Source organism: Benincasa hispida, chromosome 2 (assembly GCF_027475165.1).
Source record: "Benincasa hispida cultivar pf3 chromosome 2, pf3_genome.v1.1, whole genome shotgun sequence".
NCBI classification, from domain to species: Eukaryota; Viridiplantae; Streptophyta; class Magnoliopsida; order Cucurbitales; family Cucurbitaceae; genus Benincasa; species Benincasa hispida.
The window spans coordinates 9,350,562-9,362,016 of NC_143479.1; positions in this window are offsets into that span (position 1 = coordinate 9,350,562).

Sequence of the window (11,455 nt, forward strand, 5' to 3'; positions counted from 1 at the left end):
ACTCAATTATTCGGCCATAATCCCCAGCTAGGAGGTGTTCTATAGACTGTCAACTTAAATACCTCCAACCTTCGATAGGATTATATACCGATCGAGTTTGTAACCCGAGTTTTACAAGTTTAACGACCTATTTTAACTATTAAAATGAGTGGTTAACTTACTTGAGCATGCAGCTGCTCTTTGTTATGGATTTTAAACGTCTAACCAAATTTTATAACAACTTACAAAATTTTTAGGCATGCTAAATATCCACAACACTCATCAAAGGCATTCAATATTTAATATAACAATTATATTAAAAAAAAACCCTAATATGTATACTATATATTATAACATTTTATAACATACTTTTAATGCATGTAACATGCTTCCTATGGTAGGATTTTACATCTACATGGCATACTGTATTCTCATACAAGATTTATTTAATTATAACATACATCAAATGCATAAATAATTAAACACGAACTGATATGGTCTTAGTTTTGGAATAAATAAGCAAATAAAAGCCTAATTATTACAAAACAGCCAGTAACAGCTTCAAAACCGCTTCCGAATCGCTCGAACTGCTCTAAACCGTACCCAAACAACTTGAACCGAACCAGAATAGCTTCAACCGGACCAGCCAAAAACCTTTTGAGGCTAAACTAGACAAGACCTCAAGAAAATCAGTCGAATCGGCTGCTCTCGCTAGCTCTAGTGTTGCTCGGTTCAACTCTTTCCAGCTTCGTTGAATAATCTCGCTTCAAACTCGATCCCTCACTCCATGCTCGAAATCTCACTTGAACTTGATTCAAAATCTCGCTCAACTTGATCTCTCGCTTGAAATTCCAAAAAATCTCATTTAAACTAGAAATCTCTCTCAAACTTGATTCAAAATCTCGTTTGAACTTGAAATCTCGCTCGAAAAATACCATGGAGCAGAAAAACCCAAAATCGAGCGCAGAGCTAGCTCTACCTTCTCAGTATCTTCTCCTTCGACGATTTCTTTCAAATCTTCCTCAATTTCTTCGATGTCTTTGTCTTCTCCGATAATAAACAATCGTAATTCCCGCAATTCTCTCGCCTCACCGGTGATCGGGTGAATATTTATCATTGCATTTAAAGCATAACCCCTTAATTCGTTTTTCCTTAATTTCAGCATCTGTCAAGTGACGGGTCGGACCTTCCTTCCGTGGGGCCCCTTAATTCTCAGGTACCTGGCCTCGCATCGTATTGGGCTAGTTATACTACCTTTGGCCTATTATCCCAGCCTATCGGACTTTATCTCTTTTCCCGATTGGGCTCCACCGTTGTTGCCCTTGATTTCCTTCAAAGCTTGGAACTTCTCATCTTGAGTTCGAGTTGTCTTCATCGCCTCTTCTAATCCCTACAAATGGGCACTCTCAACTTAGCTTTTATTTGGTTCCAACCCGTTGATGAACGTTTCGACCAGCACCTCTTCCAATAATAATGGTAATGGAGTCGAATATTTCTCAAAGTGTTTTCGATATTCTTCGTACAATCTTTCTTGTTTGATCGCCAAGAATTGTTGGGTCAGATTTCCTTCTCGAGTCGTCTTGTACCACTCAAACATTCTCTTCTTCAACTCCCCCCACATTTGAATAGGGTTCCAATTGTGGGTCCATCGATACCAGTCACTGCCATCTTGCTCTTTTCTTCCTCCATCAACTCGTGGATTTCAAAGTAGTGCTTTGCTCGGTATAATCATGAATACGGGTGGTCTCCCTTGAAAATGGGCATCTCCAGCCTTTTATGCCTGCTTTTATCTCCCCCAGATTTCCCTTGCAATTATTCTCCATCCTCTTCTTGTGTTGATTTTCCCTTCTTCTAAGAGCCTTCTACCATCAGTGACCCTTCCTTATCCCTACTTAGATTTATCTCCCTTATTTTCCCCATGAAACGAACGAAATTCTGACACATTATGAAGACCATCTCCTTCATTTCCACATTGACCTTTTCATGGGATTCCAGCTTATCTTCGATCTCCTTCACCACCATACTTCCCATTTTTCCCAGAATGTAGAGGCTTTGATATCAATTTGTTCCAGTCAAACCTACACTTAGAAATATACCTAACAAGTGATAAAATAGGGATGAATGTTTCTTGTTATGTTATTTCTAGAATCTCATAAGCAAGTATAAGATTTCAAAGAATGAATCTAAAGGAAAGAAATAGAAAAGGAGAAAGTAAAAAAGATAACCGTTGATTCAATAGCACCTCTGTCACACCCCCTCCCTAGCCTTAACCCATGACTTAGAAGAGAGCATGAAGACATACCAATATAACTCCAAAATAATATTTTTAATTTAACATTTACCCTTTATCTATTAGAAACCTTAACATGTCTACAATAACCACACCAAATTTGCTACATGTAGACAAATTTTCCTATACTCTTCTATTACACAATCCGAGCCATGCCTTGAAAGATTACCAAGTCCTGGTGTTTGGTGGTTGAAAGACTCTTCCCTAAACACTTCGCTTCGCAACCTGAGGGGGGGGGGGGGGGGGGGGGGGAGATAGAAGAAAAACATATTTGGAAAAGTGTGAGCTAATAAGCGTAGTGAATGGTGCCTTTTAAAATAACAATAGCTTTAATTATAAAATCATTTTTTTGGGAAATCAATCACATAATCAACAATTTCGTTATAACCTATGCCTGCTCACGTGTAATCCTGATCAAGCATTTTCCTCCAACCACATGCTATACTTGGCATATGATAACAATAATAATAACTTTTCATGGAAACTTTCCAATATCTCGTTTTCCCGCCAATGTGCACATCAAAAACTATTTCCCGCTAGCTATGCTTAGGTAACCTGACTACATTTCCCGCCGACCGAAGCCGACTATATTTTTCCGCCAAGTACCCTTTTAAGCATGCTAACTATATATTTCGGGCATAATCTTAGTTTTCGTAGTAATTATACAGACAATATCATGGCAAGCATAATAACATTACAATCATGCATCTTGTACATACTGATGCATTTATACATACAGCAATGCATAAATCTTAATAACCACTCATCATTTGCAAGATTTTCTACTGGAACTTACTTTGAGAGTATTTCCCTGAGATTTCCTCCATTTCAATGAAAATTCCCAATTAAAATTGTTATATCACTAAATAATGCTAAAATAGTCAAAATATTTCTTTATACTAAAAGCACCATCTTACCCTACTTAAGATTTAGTCAAAACCTCAAAATAAGCCCTTAAGAGGTTATTTTAACCGTGGTGCGTGTAGGGATGCTGGTAGGCAGCTGAGGCATCCGACCTTGTGCAGGAGGCATGCATGCTGCGTCGCACAGTTGGCCACAGCGTAGGGCTGGCGCGAGGCGCGCGCTGTGTTACGATGGATGCATTGGCTGGGCGAGCCTATGCGTTTGTGCGAGCCTTCAAGTTCATTAACGCAACTTTGACTCCTTCGAACTCTGATTATTTTGGCAGCCTGAGTACCTAAACTTAATACTCTAAATAGACTCTTAACACTGAGATTTTGAAAATGGCACGAGTACACTGTTCTCGTCCGACCTCTATTTATAGCTACCCTGAGCTCTCCCCCTTGTGACAACTCAACCTACAAATGTCTCTTTTTAAGGCTGCCAACACTAAACCCCTTCCAGCTATGCTTTGAGTTATATTAACCTTAATTTGCCAGCAAAATTTCTTACTTTGCATGTAACCTCCATCTTCCACCTCTTACTTAAAGTGATAAGAGTCACTTTTGCATGAAACATCCTTTCGCCACCTCATTTACTTAATGCCTAAGGATGTTTATCCATAATAAATAATATGCCCATGGACGCATCACTTGAATGGTGCCTCCTCGCAACCTTTGATCATCGCATCCTTCGCCTCCGTCACACAGTTTTTCTTTTATCGTGTCCACCCATCTACAACTATCACATAGTATGGCCCTAACTATCGCATGTTCTTGACCGACCTCTACCAAGCAATAGGCACAGGCCATTGACGCATAGCCTTGTCACATGCTATAGCTTTGTCGTGCTTCATAGATGCATGCCTTCGACCGTCGATGCATACTTCCATTGCCGCAAGCCCCTTCGCCACACGCCTTGGTCCGTATTGATGCATAAGCACTTGGCCGCATCAACTTACCATGGTTGTTCGACCGCATCGATGCATAGGAGCATGGCATGGGGCGCTGGAATCAACGCATGGCCGCTTGGCATCAGCGCTGGTCATCGACACATGCCACCCTTCAGCGCCTGCCTTGCCTCGAGTCCGTCCTAGCTTACCCCGTGCACCCTCGCATGCCTGTGTGCTTTTGTGTCAGTGCACGCCCCTTGCGTCCAACGATCAGTGCAACTTTGAGCCAGCCCACATGCGCTCTCCATAGTCAAAACATTTGTTTCACTTGGCCACCTTTTGATCCTCTCCATTTCCACACAACCTCTAGAAACTTAGAAATAACACATAAACAATACTTACCATTTTGTCTTGATCCACTACATATTTCTTTTAGGAATATTTCTTTAACATTTTACTACTTAGAATTTTTTTCCTTCTCCTAGTCATCTGTTGGATCATTTAGGGACGCGTTTATGTTTTATTTTATTTATTAAGGATGGATGGGTTTGAACATGAAGTCATGCATTCGACATAATTGATGCATCTGCTCCCATACGTTTGAGGTCATGCGTCGGAATGATCATGCACTAATCTTAGCATGCAATGATCACATGTTCCTATCACAAGTTTTCTTACGCTTACACTAAGTATAACACAAATGCAAGTTTCTCGGGTAATTCAAGGTCGAACACGGGGACTTGTCACTCAATAATATTTGTGAGGTGATACGTTTGAGGCGATGAATAAGAATAAAAATAAAGCAAAGAAGTTTTAAATGTTTTACACACTACTCCTACTCCTAACTAAACAGATTGAGCAATAGAAGACTTGCAATGAGAATAAGTAGAGATACAACAACTATTAACGCATAGTAATGTTTACTACGCCCTAGTAATCCCAGCTCGTTGCACTAACGCATCACACCTCTAGGTGGTCAGTCGCATGACTATATCTCTATGGTGTATGGTTGCGTCGAGCATAAGATTGTGCCTATCTCTAGGAACAATACGAACCTTTCTGAGTGTGTTCCATCTCTTATCTTCTCAGACAGTTAGACGCGGCTATTTAACTTATAGACAAGCAATGCAACATCCCATAGATAGGTGTTGCCACAGCCTTTCACCAAGGAAAAAGGATTAACTCACTATACTCGCACAACACACACCTCTCGGTGGGTTGCTACATGCGTCTTATCTCTTGGCTAAATGATAAGCATGCGATTGACTTTGATAAATAAACACTGAAGATAAACTATGATAGAGATGAAGATTATGAAGAAGACGGTAATGAAGGAGTAAGATTTACATTGATCACACAATATCTTAATATCTCAAGCTAAAATGTAATACAATACAGAGATTAGAAGGGAGATGAAGGACTCTACGTCAAGGCTGTCGGTGGTCCCATGGTTGAATGGTGGAGATGTCTCTCTCGAGCTCTATCTCCAGCGAATGCTCTGATCGTCACTCGGTCTGGGCTGTGGAGATGAAGAATTCTCACTGAAAATCTCTTTCAAGCTCTCATCTATGATCACAAACTTCTGCCTTGAGGTAGAAGCTTGGATGTCTCCAAATGAAGGTCTCAAGGGCTATTTATAGGACTTGAACGCGGACAGCTGTAATGATGGAGGTATGGCTCACTGCTGCTTTTGTCACGGTATGGGCATTGTCACATCACCTTATCTTATTGATACTCCCAAGGTATGCATCCGATCTGAATTTAGCGGAAGTTATCAACGCGTTCTACCCATTTTGCGATCTTCTATTATGGCTGTCACTCCGTGGCCGTAATCTCTATTTGTTCACCACGTTCTCCATGTGTTGGACACATGCGATTACTGCAACTTCCATGCGTTGGACGCATGGGGTTGCCGTCTGCGTTCGTCTTTTGCGGTCATCTGGCTTCAGCGCATGCGTTTGTCTGTGATTGCTTATTACAAACGCATGCGTTTGATTCCTGTGATAACTACAAAAATAGACACTTTGGCACGGAATAACGCATAATATTGGGTCAGTGAGGTTATAGGTGCTTATCGACGTAAAACTTAATTTTTCACAAATTCTAAATATTTTCACTGCATTCTCTATCTGTTAGCCCTAAAATTCTAAATAAAAGGCTTATAATAACTGGCATTTTTGCCAGTTATCATCATCCACTACACTGGATTTAGGATTAGGGTCTTACAACCTCCCTCACCAAAAAGCCTTCACAAGCTCCAAATCCAAAATGCCAAGAATTCCCTAAAACCTCCCTTAAATCCTACCTCCTTGGTCCCCACCTTGTGTAACTAACTTTCATATGCCCTTCTTGTTCCTTTCTCTTCCAATTTTCCTTTTTTGCCCCTTCTTTTGTATGTATGATTTGAGGCCTTACAATGAGACCCACTTTTCACATTACCATTGATTTAATGTCTTTTCACTCGGTAAATGTGGCCTTAATTTAAAAATTTTTAATTTTACATGAAAAGAAAAAAGTAAGATAGAGAAGAGATACAGAGAAAATGACTTATAATTAATTCACTAGACCAAACCCTATTCAAGATGTTTAAATTATACACCCCTCTGACTTTTACACTCATCGGACCACAAAGGTCTGAGCGAATAAGCTTCAAGGGTTCTTTGGCTCTATAACCTTTTCCAGTAAAAGGTCGTTTTTTCATTTTTTCTTCAAGACAAGCTTCACATACAGGTGAAGAATTTTCTTCTAACTCGTTTAGAAGTCCATTCTTAACCAACCTCTCAATCCTATTTAGGTTAATGTGACCTAGTCTTAGATGCCAAAAACGAGCATTTTCTTTAAGAGAAAATTTATTTTCTTAGTTTTAATGGTTGTAGTGTTGAACATTTCAATATTGTTAAGCATTTTTTATACTAATGGTTTTAGTACAAAGTTACTTTTGTTTTTTGTAGAACAAATATCAATACCATTTTTCAAAATAAACGCTTTATCCCGAATAAAAGATACATTAAAAGATTGTTCCAAAAAACATGAAACTGAATTTAAGTTCCTTTTGAAATTAGGAACATAGTAAACATTGTCTAACAACATAAAATTTGATTCAAAAAATAACTTTAAACTTCCAACTACAACTGCTGAGATAACCTCTCCTATTCCAACCCATAGAGTCATCTCTTCTGCTCCTAGTTGTTTCTAGGAGCTAGTTTCCTACAAAAAAAATACAATCATGGTTAATGGCTTCTAAATCAAGATCCATACATGGTTATCATTTTTCACTAAACACGTTTCTAGACCGAGTAAATCATATTTACCTTATTTTTCCTTTTTTTTCTCAGCCATATATTTTGGGCAATTCCTTTTCCAATGCCATCTTGGTTGTTGTAAAAACAGGTTCCTTTTGCAACCTTGACCTTCTTATCCTTTTGGACAGCAGTAGCAGTAGTGGCTTTATTCCCCTTTCTACCATTCTTCTTTTTCCCTTTTTCACACCAAATGAAGATGGAGGCACATATTTAGTTTTAGAGGTCGAACCTCTATTGAACTTTTTCTTTTTAGAGAAAACAACATTTTCCTCTCCATTATTTCTTTTGGCTTTCATCAAAGACTCAAAAGTCTATAGCTCGTTAAGGAGGGTGGTAAGGTTCTAGTCAATTTTATTCATAACAAAATTGCTACAGAATTGTAGAAAGTTGCCCAGCAGTGATTTCAGATAAAGCTTACCTGACTAGGCTCATTTATGAAACCTTCATTCATCTCAGCGATGTTAAAATGGTTCATCATGTTAAGGACATGTTCCCTAATAGACGATCCTTCAGGCATCCATGCAATGAAGAGAGCATCATGCATGCTTCTGAGGAGGGTTTTCCAAATATGTCACGTGATGAGTCCATGATCTATCGTGCAGCGATCATGGTCTCATGTTTTTTGGCCACGACTTCAAATAAGTCTGCCAAAATATAGACTTTTGCCTTGTCATTGACCTTGGTTCATCTCTCATAAGCATCACAAACACTTCGCGATACATTGTACCCAAGGGTCGGAGGACATTCCTCTGTGAGAATGAATTTAAGGTCATCAACTACCAAAACTGTATTCATCATATTTTTCCATGTTGTATAATTTTCTCCAGTTAATTTTTCGACGCCAAGCAAAGTAACGATTGAGCTAAACATGCTAATACAACACAATTACTCATATTAGACACTTATGCAAAAAAAATCATTTTTCATTTTAATCCAATCAGTTTAGCAAAAACAACTAATAATGAACCCAACATTATTTATTTTGCAATGATACATTCAATTATTCGGAATAAATACCATCTCAGGGTGTACAATTATTCCTATTACTAAATTCAGACACTCTCAATCAAATATTATCCTAGAATAACTTCTTATTCACATAATATTAAATTACCATTCATTTGGTCGATAAAATATTAATTTTCTTAATGCTTTATCTAAGTATAACTCTTCATTTTCAACCCTATAACCCTGCCCCAATCAGATATTATCCTAAAATAACTTCTTAATGCTTTATCGTAAGAACGTGATTGAAACAATTGATTATAACAATCTTATCCATTTCTAGAGTTTATAATAACTTTCCTCCATGCAAATCCCTTCCTAAGGGAGGGTGCACCCAAAGCACCTCGAGGCCGAGCATGAAAGAAACATTACAAACTAACAAAGGAGACCGCAGGATATGTTGTCACACGTCCTTCTTCAACTTACTATAAACACTTTCTCCATTCACCTTGATATTGACCCATGCAAATACCTTCCTAAAGGAGGTTATACCCAAGGCATCACGAGACTAAGCATGAATCTCACCTTGTGAACTTTTAGGGAGAACGTGGATGGAAAAACGACATATTATATACATCTTTTTCCTCCCACTAAGTGTTCTACCTTTTGGGTTTATTAACTTAGTAAAATCCGATTAATCAATTTTTAGCTAAGTTCTTTATTAATTTGCTCAGTATAACACTTATATTGAATATTTAATAATATGTGATCTCATTCATTAAGTTCTTTAACAAAATTGATCACTTATTACATGCCTATAAAATATTTGCCCAATTCACATTCTAAGTCCGTTCCTAGATAGAGGTGTTCCATCTCCGTCAGCTTAAATACCTCAACCTAGACAGAATGTTCCTTAGATAAAGGTCTCTTATTGATAATTATTTTATAAATTTAATCTTTTAACCAAGTTCATTTTAATTTATTAAAATGAATTAAAAGATTATCCTATTTCTAATCTCATTAGAACCTGTTTAACCTAAGTCTAGGTGAATTAATTATAAACCATTTAAAATTTAATTATGACATATGTTTGCATGCAACTCTTGATTATCAATTTTAATTCTAATTCAATGAACTTATAACCTTTATAGAACAATGAATTTGTCGAAAACTTTTTTCATTTGTATTAGGACGACTTTGATTAAATATAACGGTTATATTAATCCAAGTAATACCATGCTCAATACAAAGTTAATTTTTTTTTATCTAATTATAACACTTATAATTATTATTTATGAAAAACAAACATGCATATTCATCATACACTATATCATTTATGTTGCATGAATATGCTTACTCAAAACATGCACTCAAATAATATAACAATTATATTATAGTGCATGAGCATGCATATATTAATCATGCATCTAGAAATATAACATTTATATTTAGATATGATGCATGAACATGTTTATCCTAAGGTGGGATATTAAATCTATATGGCATACAATATGCAACATATAAATCATATACATCTTATGCACCTTCAATTATATAAAAGACATTAATAGACCGATATTTGGCACCATAATAAAATAATTAAATTAATTTAACTGAATTCTACTAAATTAATTACAAACAAATAAAATCGAAACCTTAGATTTTAGAAAATTCTAAAAGAAAATAGAGAGAGAAAAAAAACTGACGATGGTGGATAAACCAAAGCTCAAAATGACGATTCAACCTTCAAAACGAGACCCTGAGTGTCCTGAACATACTGACCAAATTTCAGCTCGATCCAATGCTTAAAACTTTGGTAATCAACAAATTAGTGAATGTTATCCCTAAAAAACTGAACTACACTATTTCTCTCCGTTTTTTCTTATTCCGCCTTTATTTTCTCGAGTTCTTTTCATAGAAACTTTTTTCATGAACGACACAGAATTATAGACTTGATTTACAATAAAATGTCCAAAAACAACGAGTATTTACATGATAAGATTAAGTAAAACATGTCTATTTGTTAAATACCAAAAACATCTACTAAGCTAAAAATACCCAAATTAAATTTATAATTCTCATCTCATGAAAACAGTATACAAAAGCACCCACCATGTTCTCTATTTTTTGTTTCCAAAAATCAAAAATAAAAAATGCACGAATTGACTTTGACACCAATTGAAGGAATCGAATCTCCGTGGAAGCGTGTGAACGCCTTGCATTTAGATAATCGACTTTTAAAGAAACAAAAAAAACAAGAAAACATAGGAATGCTTGAAAAAGAAGAATAGGAGAAATCACAACTTACCTTTATTGATTCCTCTAGTTTTCTTCTTCCACCATTGTCAATAATCTCGAACTTCTCCAACGTAGAAGGACATCACAAACGAGATTACCTTGCTATTCTCTACGATTCAAAGAACTTGGAAGTGTGGTCTCCAAGAACTTTGAGAATTCTAGAGAGAATGTGGAGGCTAGGTTTTTGTGTGATGGTGGAGGCTAGGTTTTTGTGTGATATCGAAACATTTACCTAAAATGGCTATAAGGATGTATTTATATGGAGAAAGAGTTAACCCCTTCTCCAAGAATTTCCTTTTATGCCTTAATGCTGAATTAATTGGCACACTAATTAAATAACCATATATTAAATCCTATTTAATATACATTTAACTAATCATCATAAATATCATATATTTATGCTAGCCTCCAATCTCCACTATTTCTTAATCAATTAATTAACATTAATTAATTAATTAAGTAACTATATTAAATCGTATTTAATATGAAGTTAATTAACATATAAATATCACATATTTATATGTATGCATCTCTTTATGAATCTAATTCATATGTATCTAATATTTGAATCTTAGTCAAATATCTCTCTCTTACATAATTTGGATTATAGATCACATCTATGATTAATCATTATATATTAATCTCATTAATACAATATTACCTCATTTGATTTGAAATTTTTTAATCATTCCTCATTACTATCCTAAGCTAACAAGAGGACCTTATGAGCCTATAGATTAGAAGCTCTAATGATATGAGATTAATTGATTAAACTCCTTTAATCCAAGTAATCAATATTCATTAACTACTGATCACTTCACCAAAGACCGTTCACTGCACTCTTTTCTC